Raw genomic sequence first — 14,099 nt, forward strand, 5'->3', positions numbered from 1 at the left:
ACATGACATTTCAAAAATTTGGTGACGACTTATGACACAACTTGGTGGATGAGTTGGTTAGGTGAAAAGACCAGGCCGATTCGATTTTGGTTCAGGTCCGAATCCAGATCTAGCCTATCAGTGGGATACAAAACGTAAACTGTTCAGCTTGCCAACCAAGACACTTATCCAACCAAGATATTCTGGCTTTGTATTTTAAATTAATTTACTCAAATTTGTAGAATTTGTCTATCGCTTGGAAGTTGTGGGTTAGGACATGTAAACAAAGGTGGAAAAGTCTGATTTAATGCAATTTAATTAAAGGCTATGAAGCAACAAAAGGTGAAAAATTTTAAGGGGGTGTGGACTTTCTACAGGCACTGTGTGTGTATATATATATATATATATATATATATATATATATATATATATTGTTGTGGATATGAGGACTGTATATTTTTTGATTGTGTGTTGTACTATTGTGATTATTGTTTATTCTGTGCCTCCTGCCTCCGGAGCTGTGTAAAGACCAAAAGGGCGTCCCATAGTCCACAAGCATACACGTCAGCCAAGTAATAGAATATACCTGTTGATAGTTATCCCTTATTCTGTGTTTTAGGGTAAGGCTGTGTCTCCCATTAATTGAAGTACTCCATTGCACCAGTGAAAGAGAATAGACCCCCTTTCCTTCCCATCCCCAAAATCTCCATTCCATATTACATCCCCTCTCGTCACTGCTGAGCCCTCGATTCCCAATCACCTCCCCTCCAATAACCGCCATTGACCACGAGGCTCGAGTCAGGGAAGAAAGGCATGTCTCCACCTCGTCAGAGGAAGAGGAGGGGCGTGCCCACCCGTCGTCATCCAAGGCGGAGCCCGAGGGTCGCGCGACCAACCAGGGCCGAGGTGAGCACCCCGATGGGCGTGTCCAAAACGCCGGGGGCGTAATCGCTGGAGGCGCTATAAAAGGCGCAAAAACGGAAGTGGTCACGAGGAGTTGGTGAGAGATGCACTCTGAGTTGGTCTGAGTCGGTTGGTCACAAAGGGTTGGTCTTGGTGAGAGAGGTCTGAGTTGGTCGTCAAGAGAGTGGTGGTAAAGAGTGAGGGACCAAGAAAGAGTTGAGGGTTTAGACGAGTGGGACAAGGCCTGGCAAGGCAAGTGGAGGCGGCAGCAGCAGCGACACCCGGCAGCCGCTTGGGGCCTGGGCGGCGGTTTGGAGCAGGGCCGAAAAGGAACGGCGGCTGCTAAACGCGCCGATCGTGCTGCATGACCCCCCTTTGGACCTCCCTCTCCCTCCAGCCCTCCACATCCTGCGATTCCTGCAATTCCCCGCGTGAGTCAGTGTCTTTTGTTTGTTCTGTCCTGGGACAATTGGTGTCTTGGGACAATTGGTCTATAACAATTGGTGTCTGGGAGTGGAATTCGGGTCCCGAACCAAATTTTTAAAACATCTAGAAAAAAAATTTTTGGTCAAAATTACGAGCTGCCGAAATTTGTTTTTTTAAAGCAAAACCCGAATTTTGAAATCGCGCCATGGCTGTTCAAGGCGACGGGATGCCGGTGGGAGAGATAGAGGGGTTAGAAGTAACCCAGGATCAAATGGAGGGGAGCAATGAGGAGGCGGTTGAGGGAGTATCAGACGCACAAAATGGCGCCTTTGCGCACGCGGTTACAGCGGCACCAAATCTAGCCGCGCCCGTGACCGTAGTAGCGCCGCTGGGGAATTCGGACCTTTTTATGATGATACAAATGAGGGCCCTTATGGAGAGGCTAGAAGCAAAAATGGATGCCATGATAGACAAAACAAGTTGTGATCGGGGAAAATTGGAGGGAATAAATGACCGGGCCAAAGAAGTAAATGAGGGACTGGCGAGGGACAGAGTCGCATATGAAGCAAGGGAGGAGCAGAGGGACAGAGACCGCAAGTTGGGCGAAAGGGTCCCACGGGTGCACGACGAGGTAAAGCGGGTCGAAAAGCGCCGGTTGAGCGAAGCGGAGGAAAGCACGGGTACAATGACGGGGGTAGAAATCGCGACACGGGGTTTGGAAAAGCCAGCGGTCGTCGAGGTTAATAAAGAAAAAGCAGTGCTGGGAATTAAAATTGAAGAGATGACGGAGGTAGCCCGGGAATTGCAGGGAGAAATGGATTATGTACAAAGTCCCTGCTCACATCACGATGCTGTGCTTAACCCGAACGGAAGTTTGCAGGTTCGCGTGGAGAAAAGGATCCCCCAGGTGAGTCGTGCTGTTGTGTATTGTGCGGGGAGATTTTGTAAGAGGATGTTTAGCGACAAAAGAATTTTCGCGCGCTTGGGATCGAGGAAGCACCCGGGCGTTGGTGAAGGGTCCCGAGTGAGTGGAAATGGCACGCGTGGGAGGAAAAAGTGTGCGTCGGCGAGTGGGTGTGTTATAAAGTGTGGGAGTGAAACCGAGTGCGAGCGAGAATGCACGTCGGTGTGTACGAGGTGTGACACAGGGAGTGAGAGCAATACGGAGTGCACGCCCATGGTGAGTGTTACGGAGGACGTAACGGAGGAGAGGTGTGGACCGAAGTGTGCGCAAGAGGTGTGGTGTGTAACAGAGAGAGCGTTGGTGGAATGTACGGACGGCGTTGGAACGCCAGGTTTTGTGAGGGTGAAAGGGGTAGCGTATGCTTGTAAGCATGCAAGTAAAGCGTCGACGGTAACCAGGGTAGTGGTTAGGGCGACGGATAGCCGATGCGAGCACTCGGGGCGTGGGGTGCTTTGTTGGGTGCGAGGCCCGGCGCGGATCGATGCTGCGTCGCTTCTCTTCGAAGCGTCGTTGCCGATTCGGGCTTGGCCCCGCCCCGCACGGTCGAGTCCGGGCTTTGTCGGGCGAGGCGACCGGTCCGGTTCAAGGGCGAGTGGGAGGAGGCGGAACGGTGCCCCCTCGTGGGGACGGGGTTCCGACCGGGGGAGATTGAGCCATCGGGCCCGGGACCGCAAGGTGCCGCGCCGAGATGGTGCGTGGAGCCTCGGTCCAACCAAACCACCTCCAATGAACCGAAAGCCGGACGGATTCAACCTGCAGGCAACCAAACCACCCGAATTCATTGCTCGGCTTTACGAAGCCGAGTTTAATGATGTCATGACGCACCGAGGCTAGGATATATAGCGGACTGTGACGATGGTGATCGTGATAGTGATAGTGTTTTGGACCCAAAATTAGAGAAAAACAAAATTTGATGATTGGCAAAGGATTGGCAGTAATGATTGGCAGATGATGAGTAGTGATTGGCAAATTTTTGATTGGTTGGAATTTGGTAAGCAAAATTGATAGTGAGAGACCCCCGATGTGGTGGGATGGCAAATCCACCATCCCTCACAGTGGGGGCAAAGGAGCAATAGCTTATGGGGTGTATGGCAGTGAAAACTAGCCCGGGTGGGTTAGGTTATATTGTAGGGATCTAGAAGAGATTGACATTAGGTAACGTTAAGTTTAGTTAGTGACTGATACCTGTAGTGGGGACGCAGGTAGATTAGTGTGGCTTATAATGACGTGGGAGCGCAATAGTTTAAAGGGACGACTGGGAAGCGCAAGTTTCAGAGGGGAGTAGTTAGCTGAGATGATGCCGTGTGTGTGAGGATTGAACAGGTGAGGATTGAACAGGTGTGATTGCACAGGTGTGCAACTGAACAGGTGTGTGGAGCAGTGTGTGAGTAATGAGTGTTGTGGATCAGCGCGAATGCGCTTGGGGAGAGAAGGGTGCAGGTGGCACCAGGTGTGAGAGCACAGGTGTGCAGGTACAGGTGTGTGGAGAGAGTTGGAGTAAGTGGTACGGAGTGGTGTGCATGGTGCGAAGGTGTGAATGGGGGAAGAGTGGACCCCCATCACGGATACCCGGGGCGGGTAGTGTAAGTGTTAGGTAGAGGGTACAGGTAAATTGTGGTTGGATATTGGCATCTGTGGTGCGGGTGACAGAATGGTATTTGGATGGGTGCATTAGTGTTGTGGAAATGGCTGGGCGTGTAGCCTGTTAGTGTGTGTAGTTGGTTTGGGCACTCCACCACTGTGAGGATGTCGGCCAGGTGAGGCCGCAGGTGGGCTCTGGGAGCCGTTAGTGTCAGTGGGTGCCTGAGGATCCCGGGTATGGATCGGGTAGCCCAGTGCCAGAGAGGGCACCGAGTGGGGAGAGCGCCAGAGGGCCTTCCCCAGGTAGTTAGGTTAGGGTAAGGAGCAGGTAAGCTCGGAGGCAACTGCAGTGGTGGAGGTGTGCAGGTGGGTAGACCCGCTGGGAGAGGTACACGCCACAGCCCGGAAATTGTGCGAGGGCACCGGGAGATGAATCGGGGGAGTGAGACCCCAAATTGAAAAGCACCACAGTTTGCTCAATGGGAATTGGTTTTTAGAACCCATAGTGTAAGTTGGCCAATGGATTGGCAGGGAGAGACCCCGGGTAGTGTAAAGTGTGTTAAAATCATTTAGAGGATAGTTAGGATGAAGGATCTCCTCGCACCATCTGCATCCACTCACCTGAGGTGACAGGTACTCCGCACCATGCCATGTTTTGATTATTTTTTATGATGCAAATGTTTGGATTGTGAGACGCATCATGACGTGGGTGTGACATTGTGCGTAATTCCATCTCTTCCTCCTTATGAGGATTGATGATGAATTGATGATGGCAAATTTTTGAAGTAGAGGGATTGTGGTGACGAATTTGGTATAGGGGAAATATGGGGAAGACGTGACAGTAGTGACGAATTTGTAAATGTGTAGATTTTTGTACATATGGGGTAAGGGCAAGGGTAGTGTAGGTGACAGGGGGGTGACGTACGGTAGGGACGAGCTTTCTCACTTCGCCCTCCGTACGCATTTCGCCTTGCATTGCCTTATTGATGTGTACCCTTGTGACCTTACCCCTCGCTCAATTGTCTTTCCCCTTTTGTCTCCCACATGACCTGTGCGCCGTTGGGCGCCGAGGGGAGCATGCGTGGGTCGGCCATTGTGCGCCCGAAATTCCCAGAACCAGCTGTCTGCATCGATGCACCACATTATGGACCACATGTCTGTGGCCGAGCACCACCTATGGACCCCATGGGTTGGGGCATGGCCCCTCTGCTGGAACCGGCCATGAGGGCCCGAAATCTTGCTGGCGGACCTTGGCCACAGGGCACCGATGCCCCACAGGTGAACCACACATAGTCGGCCCTGTGGGCCATAAATAAAGCAAATAAAAAGGACACATTGGGCACACTTTATTGAAAATAGGCCGCCAGTAAGCAAAGCAAAAGAATGACAACATCTGGAAGAACAAATAATAATCACCAGCAGAGGGAGCCGAAGAGCAAGAGACACCTGCAGGGTTAGGGGTTGTTGAATTTATTTTATTGTTGAACATTGATGAACAATGGTGACTGCACTGATTGGTGCTTGAGGGTGTGTTGGTGCGTTATAGGTGCTTTCATGGTGCGTCGATGCAGAGCAGACTGTCTCCCCCCCAGAAAGAACAATTACAGGTCCTGGGTTAGTTTTGTAAATAAAAATAGCGTCAATTGTAAATAATGCTTCCCACCGTCAGTGTGTAGTTTGAAGACCATTCCGCAATTCGGTTAACTGTGGGCGTAAGTCTGTTAGGCAGGGTGCAATGGAGCAGCGGGACACATTTATTTATGTTTTAAAACTGTCGCACTCAGGGTCAGGTTAAAAGTAGAGGGAACTACACCTACGTGCCACACTAAGGTAAAAGTTGTAGGCCCGGGACGTGCCTAAGAGGAGGAGGGTGCAGTGTTGTGGATATGAGGACTGTATATTTTTTGATTGTGTGTTGTACTATTGTGATTATTGTTTATTCTGTGCCTCCTGCCTCCGGAGCTGTGTAAAGACCAAAAGGGCGTCCCATAGTCCACAAGCATACACGTCAGCCAAGTAATAGAATATACCTGTTGATAGTTATCCCTTATTCTGTGTTTTAGGGTAAGGCTGTGTCTCCCATTAATTGAAGTACTCCATTGCACCAGTGAAAGAGAATAGACCCCCTTTCCTTCCCATCCCCAAAATCTCCATTCCATATTACATCCCCTCTCGTCACTGCTGAGCCCTCGATTCCCAATCACCTCCCCTCCAATAACCGCCATTGACCACGAGGCTCGAGTCAGGGAAGAAAGGCGTGTCTCCACCTCGTCAGAGGAAGAGGAGGGGCGTGCCCGCCCGTCGTCATCCAAGGCGGAGCCCGAGGGTCGCGCGACCAACCAGGGCCGAGGTGAGCACCCCGATGGGCGTGTCCAAAACGCCGGGGGCGTAATCGCTGGAGGCGCTATAAAAGGCGCAAAAACGGAAGTGGTCACGAGGAGTTGGTGAGAGATGCACTCTGAGTTGGTCTGAGTCGGTTGGTCACAAAGGGTTGGTCTTGGTGAGAGAGGTCTGAGTTGGTCGTCAAGAGAGTGGTGGTAAAGAGTGAGGGACCAAGAAAGAGTTGAGGGTTTAGACGAGTGGGACAAGGCCTGGCAAGGCAAGTGGAGGCGGCAGCAGCAGCGACACCCGGCAGCCGCTTGGGGCCTGGGCGGCGGTTTGGAGCAGGGCCGAAAAGGAACGGCGGCTGCTAAACGCGCCGATCGTGCTGCATGACCCCCCTTTGGACCTCCCTCTCCCTCCAGCCCTCCACATCCTGCGATTCCTGCAATTCCCCGCGTGAGTCAGTGTCTTTTGTTTGTTCTGTCCTGGGATAAGTTAAGCCTGTAGATAAGCTAGTATTTGCACTGTGTCTCTAATCCTTCTGTATATTATTTTATTATCTTTCCTTCTCCTTGGTTACTTTGAGCATGTAAATAGTAGGAATAAATTCAGTAGTATTTCCAAACCTTTCTTTGCCTTCGTTTTCCTCTTTGCATTCGTCGTTTTTGTCTTTTCCCCTCATTGGGCAGCTACGGTGCGATACGGCCAAAGTTCGGGTGGAATCGGGTAAGTTTGTTAGGTCGCGGTCTTACACCACCGCTCGGTCTATAACATCTGTCCGCGACCTGTAACAATATATATATATAATTATACATATATATATATATATATACACAGGGTGAGCCAGAAATATGTTTATTTTTAACACTCGTGTAAAGGTAATAAAAAGTTGTATTTCAAAACAGATTTTTACAAGAAAGTGAAGTCCATAACATGCCATTTATTTGTGGAAAAGAACATCTTGGAGATGCGCACCATTTCGTCTGACACATTCCTCCAATCTCGGACGCCAATTATTCCTGACGTTCTGCAACATGGCCACGTCAATATCATTGATTTCACATCTGATGTGTTCCTTAAGTTCATGAAGAGTTTGTGGACGGTTAACATACACTTTGTCCTTTAGATATGACCACAAGAAATAATCACATGCAGTCAAATCGGGTGACCTCGCTGGCCATGGAATATCGCCGTTTCTGGAAATGACATGCTTTGGAAAGAGTGGACATGTAGTAGTCATGTACAGTAGTCATGGACACTCTAGCGGTGTGGGAGGTTGCACCATCTTGCTGAAACCACGTCATTGGGCTCACTTCTGCAAATCTGTTTCATTCTCTAGAGAGGAAGTTGGAAAACCATATCGGTATATCGAGCAGCAGTAACAGTGATGGCATTTCTGTTATCGTTCAAAAAGAAGTAAGGCCCTATGCTGCCGAACGACGAAAGTGCACACCACACTGTGACTTTGGGCCTGTGTAACGGTTTCGTGTGCATTTCTTTTGGGTTTTCGGCTACCCAAAAACGACTATTTTGCTTGTTGACATAGCCACACAGATGAAAATGTGCTTCATCAGACATGAACAAATTGTTAGCAATGTTTTGGTTTTCATTTCTGTCCATAAATGAAAGCTTTCCCTCACAAAAAATTATTGCAGGCAATCTCATCATCTTGGCTTAATTCCTAGATAGTTTGAATTTTATAGGGATAAAAGTTTAAATCCTTATGCAATATGCGGCATAGTGATGTGTGAGAAATTATTAAGGCTGATGCATGCTTTCGGCTGGAGTGATGCGGACTTCTCAAAACTGACTCCCTTACACGCTCAATGTTTTGTGCCATTCTTACTGATTTGGGGTCTCCCAGTGGTTTCTCTTTTAAAGTTGAACCAGTCCTCTCAAACTTCTGAACCCATAACTTGATAGCACGAACAGACGGCACATTTGCATGACGTTGAACATTTAAATGGATAGTTGGTTTACCAAAATTAAAGATATCAAGATATCAGAGATATAACAAGAGATATAACAAGATATAGAGATATCATAACATATATATATATACATATTGTTGCGGACGCGGTTAAGATGTTATTTTGACCGAGCGGTAGTGTATTACCGCGGCCGAACAGTTATTCCCCGATTAGAACCCGATTCCACCCAAACGTTGGCCGGATCGCACCGCGGCTGCTCAATGAGGGAAAAGACTAAAACGACGAATGCAAAGAGGAAGACGAAGGCAAAGAAAGGGTTGGAAGTACTACTAAAGTTATTTACTATTTACACACATAAGCAAAAAGAAAGCAGTCACGTTTATTTACAACACATAAGACGCAGGTGACACAGTGCAAATACTAGCTTACCTACAGTCTTAATTAACCCAGGACAGAACAAACAAAAGACAGACTCACGCGGGGAATGATGACAGGAATCGCAGGAGGTGGATGGCTGGAGGTGAACGCTTGGTGGAGCCTTGGTGGAGCTAAACGCTTGGTGGAGCCAACGCGGAGCTTGGTGGAGCCTTGGTGGAGGTGAACGCTTGGTGGAGCCAACGCGGAGCTTGGTGGAGCCTTGGTGGAGGTGAACGCTTGGTGGAGCCAACGCGGCTGGTGGGGGGTTGGTGTGACGGGTTCTCTCTCCTTCCCTCACAAGCTTCAGGACTCTTTCTCTCTCTTTCTTAGTCCCACCCAGTCCAACAACTTCCTCTCTTGCTTAGTCCAACTCAAGGCCTTTCTGTCTTCTGATCTCCTCCCTCCTCGACTCTACTCAAAGCGCATCTCCTTTTGGAAACGCCCCGCCGTGGGTTATATAGGCCCCGCCCCTCAACCTTTGCGAACCTCCCCCAAACGTTCTCTCTCCGCCCTCTAAAGCCAACCCCTCGTTCTGGGGTGGTCGGCAAGGGCTGGTTCACTCCTCCCCTCTATGACGAGGTGGGGACCCGCCTTTCTTCCCCAACCCTGCCTCGTGGTCAATGGCGGCAATTGGAGCGGAGGTAGTTTCCAATCGACGAAAAGGGGGAATGGAGGTTTTGGGAATGGGAATGAAGGGAATCTATCTCTTTCACTGGTGCAATGGAGTATTTCTATTAATGGGAGACACAGCCTTACCCTAAAACACAGAATAAGATATAACTATCGAACAGGGGTATTCTATGATTGGCTGACGTGTATGCTTGTGGACTAATTATGGGACGCCCTTTTGACCTTTTACACAGCTCCGGAGGCAGGAGGCGCAGAATAACAATAATAATAATAATAAAGCACACAATCAAAAAAAAATACAGTCCTCATATCCGCATTTTCATATCCTCATATCCTCATTTTAAAGTTGAACCAGTCCTCTCAAACTCTGAACCCATAACTTGATAGCACGAACAGACGGCACATTTTCATGACGTTGAACATTTAAATGGATAGTTGGTTTACCAAATTAAAGATATCAAGATATCAGAGGATATAACAAGAGATATAACAAGATATAGAGATATCATAACATATATACACAAAGAATTAAGTTAAGCACCCCCCCCGTTTTTTTACAACCTCGCACATTACAGGTTTGTTGTCGTCAAAACAGTGTAATATACCCATGATATTGCTATATTTTCTGGAGAAGTGATATTATGGTCACATAAAAACATAACAATCATGCCGTTTTCAATATTGTATTCTGAATAATTTAAGGTGCAATTTTTTGGGAATTTTAGGCATATTTTCACCTCAATTTAAGTATGGAGCTATAGGTCCATCACGGACAGTGTGGATGACGTTTATGTTTTCTAACATACAGTCATTGTTCTGAGAAGACCTCTAGCGATCTTTGCGTCAATAACGTGTGTAGGACCCACGTGATCGGATCACTGACTCAACCAATCACTTTTTTTCACTTTGATCACTCAATTTCATCAATGGATAATTGCTAATGTCATACCAATCATTATTTGATCTCACATACCTTAGAATATATGCCAATGTATACATATACACAAAGAATATATATTAGGGGGTGCTTACCTTAATTCGTTGTGTAGGGGTGCTTAACTTAATTCTTTGTGTATATATATATACATACATATATATATATATATATATATATATATATATATATATACATATATACATATATATCAGAGATATGACATAGATATATATACATATATATATATATATCAGAGATATGACATACATATATATATATATATATATGTATATATATATATATATATATATATATATATATATATATATATATATATATATATATATATATATATATATATATATATATATATATATATATATATATATATATATATATATTGTTACAGATCGTGGATTAAGATGTTAGTTACCGAGCGGTTTGGTATTGCCGCGACCGTTACAGGATCCCTGACTCACCCGATTCACCCAGAACTTTGGCCGTATCGCACCACAGCTGCTCAATGAGGGAAAAGACAAAAACGACGCAATGCAAGAGGAAAAGGAATAAAACGAGAAGACGTACAGACGAGTAATGGGGTTTATTATTTACACACACAAGCAAAAAGGAGCAATCAAGTTTTATTTACAACACATAAGACGCAGGTGACACAGTGCAAATTTTAGCTTACCTACAGACTTAATTAAATACCCAGGGACAGAACAAACAAAACAAACTCACGTATACAAGAAGGATGGAATGGAATGAGTGTTGGAAGGAGGAATGGGAAGGTTCAGCTGGGGCAGATGGTTCGGGCTTGATCCCGCACGGGACGTCGGCTGGACCTCGACGGCCACCGATGCCACCGCTATTTGGTCCCCGCGGGGTAACGGGTTGAAGCTGCCTGGTGGAGTCAACGCTGCCTCTCTGGCTCAGCTCAGGGCGCGTCTGCCGTCTCTGGCGCAACTGCTGGTAATGGCCCTTGGCACCTTCTCTCTCTTGGCCCTGGTGTCTCCTCACCATTGACAACTCAACGCAACCAACGCAACCACTGACCCCTCGACGCCACCACTTCTCACCACCGACTTCTTACCACCGCAACCAACGCAACCACTGACCCTCCTCTGGCAACCGACTCAGACCAACTCAAAGTGCATCTCTTCTTGGGAACACCCCCGCCGTGGGTTATATAGGCCCCGCCCCTCAACCTTTGTGAACCTCCCCCAAACGTTCTCTCCCCGCCCTCTCAAGCCAAACCCCTTGTTCATGGTTGGTCAAGTGGGGCTGGCTCACTCCTCCCCTCTCTGACGAGGTGGGGACCCGCCTTCCTTCCCCCAACCCTGCCTCGTGGTCAATGGCGGATGAAGGGAAAACCGCCCAACATGCAGTTGGCAATGCGAATTGCAATTGACGGAAAGGGGGGAATGGAAGTGTTGGGAGTGGGAATGAAGGGAATCTATCTCTTTCACTGGTGCAATGGAGTATTTCAATTAATGGAAGACACAGCCTTACACTAATACACATAATAAGGATATAACTGTCAAAAAACATATATCGTGTCCTGCATGTATGTTTTATGGACTAACTACGGGAACGCCCTTTGACCTTTATACAACCACAAACGGAGGGAGGAGGGGTGATATTTTACAACAACCTTTTACAACAACATTTTACCACAACAATAAAATAAAAAAACATTCTCATATCCACAACACTGCACCCTCCTCCCCTTAGGCACGTCCCGGGCCTATAACTTTTACCTTAGTGTGGCACGTAGGTGTAGTTCCCTCTACTTTTAACCTGACCCTGAGTGCGACAGTTTTAAAACATAAATAAATGTGTCCCGCTGCTCCATTGCACCCTGCCTAACAGACTTACGCCCACAGTTAACCGAATTGCGGAATGGTCTTCAAACTATACACTGACGGTGGGAAGCATTATTTACAATGACGCTATTTTTATTTACAAGACTAACCCAGGACCTGTAATTGTTCTTTCTGGGGGGGAGACAGTCTGCTCTGCATCAATGCACCATGAAAGCACCCAAAACCGCACCAATACACGCCCCAAGCACCAATCGGTGCAGTCATCACTGTTCAAGTGTTCAACAATAAAAATAAACCAACAACCCCTAACCCTGCAGGTGATCTCTTGCTCTTCGGCTCCCTCTGCTGGTTATTATTATTTGGTCTTCCAGATGTTGTCATTCTTTTGCTTTGCTTACTGCCGGCCTATTTGTATTAAAACTTGCACCCAATGTGTCCATTTTTATTTATTTTATTTATGGCCCACAGGGCCGACTACGTGTGGTTCACCTGTGGGGCATCGGTGCCCTGTGGCCAAGGTCCGCCAGCAAGATTTCGGGCCCTCATGGCCGGTTCCAGCAGAGGGGCCATGCCCCAACCCATGGGGTCCATAAGTGGTGCTCGGCCACAGACATGTGGTCCATAATGTGGTGCATCGATGCAGACAGCTGGTTCTGGGAATTTCGGGCGCACATGGCCGACCCACGCACGCTCCCCTCGGCACCCAATGGCGCACAGGTCATGTGGGAGACAAAAGGGGAAAGACAATTGAGCGAGGGGTAAGGTCACAAGGGTACACATCAATAAGGCAATGCAAGGCGAAATGCGTACGGAGGGCGAAGTGAGAAAGCTCGTCCCTACCGTACGTCACCCCCCTGTCACCTACCCTACCCTTGCCCTTACCCCATATGTACAAAAATCTACACATTTACAAATTCGTCACTACTGTCACGTCTTCCCCATATTTCCCCTATACCAAATTCGTCTCCACAATCCCTCTACTTCAAAATTTGCCATCACCAAATTCATCATCAATCCTCATAAGGAGGCAGAGATGGAACATCAAAGCACAATGTCACACCCACGTCATGATGCGTCTCACATTCCAAACATCTGCACAATAAAATAACAAAACATGGCATGGTGTGGAGGTACGTCATTCCAGGTGAGTGCATGTAGATGGTGCGAGGAGACTTCAATCCTAACTATCCTCTAAATGACATTAACACACTTTACACTACCCGGGGTCTCTCCCTGCCAATCCATTGGCCACTTACACTATGGGTTCTAAAAACCAATTCCCATTGACCAAACTGTGGTGCTTCCCAATTTAGGGTCTCACTCCCCCGATTCATCTCCCGGTGCCCTCGCACAATTTCTGGGCTGCGACGTGTAGCTCTCCCAGCAGGTCTACCCACCTGCACACCTCCACCACTGTAGTTGCCACCCGAGCTTACCTAGCTCCTCACCCTAACCTAACTAACTGGGGACAGCCCCTCCTGGCTCTGTCACCCCATGGTGCCCTCTGGCACTGGGCTACCCGGGTCCGTCCTCCGGATCCTCGGGCCCCATCCACAACAACTACTACCGGCTCCCAGAGCCCACCTGCGGCCTCACCTGGCCGACATCCTCACAGTGGTGGAGTGCCCAACCAACTACACACACTAACAGGCTACACGCCCAGCCATTTCCACAACACTAATGCACCCATCCAAAGACCATGCTTTCACCCGCACCACAGATGCCAATATCCAACCACAATTTACCTGTACCCTCTACCTAACACTTACACTACCCGCCCCGGGTATCCGTGATGGGGGTCCACTCTTCCCCCATTCACACCTTCACACCATCCACTCCACTCCACAATTTCCACCATACTCACTCCACCACCATCCATTCCAATACTCCATACCATTTATTCCATACACCTGTCCTCCATTCACCTGTCGTTGCACACCTGTGCAACCATACCTGGTGCCACCTGCACCCTCCTCCTCTTCCTGGACCAGTTGGTCAACACAACACACAATCACCACTACTCACTCATACACTGCTCCACACACCTGTTCAGTTGCACACCTGTGCAATCACACCTGTTCAATTCTCAAACACACGGCATCATCTCAGCTAACTACTCCCCTCTGAAACTTGCGCTTCCCAGGCGTCCCTTTAAACTATTGCGCTCCCGCGTCATTATCAAC

The 14,099-nt window shown here is 48.1% G+C and overlaps 1 long non-coding RNA gene across 1 annotated transcript; it reads left to right on the forward strand.

Annotated features, from left to right (window-relative positions):
• The first annotated feature begins 867 nt into the window (after positions 1-867).
• LOC144888436 (uncharacterized) lies at positions 868-6,804 on the forward strand. Its single transcript, XR_013621012.1, has 2 exons — positions 868-1,029; positions 6,292-6,804. It is a non-coding gene; the product is annotated as an uncharacterized LOC144888436 (long non-coding RNA).
• The last annotated feature ends 7,295 nt before the right edge of the window (positions 6,805-14,099 follow it).

Source organism: Myxine glutinosa, chromosome 12 (genome assembly GCF_964187855.1).
Source record: "Myxine glutinosa chromosome 12, kmMyxGlut1.1, whole genome shotgun sequence".
Classification (NCBI taxonomy): domain Eukaryota; kingdom Metazoa; phylum Chordata; class Myxini; order Myxiniformes; family Myxinidae; genus Myxine; species Myxine glutinosa.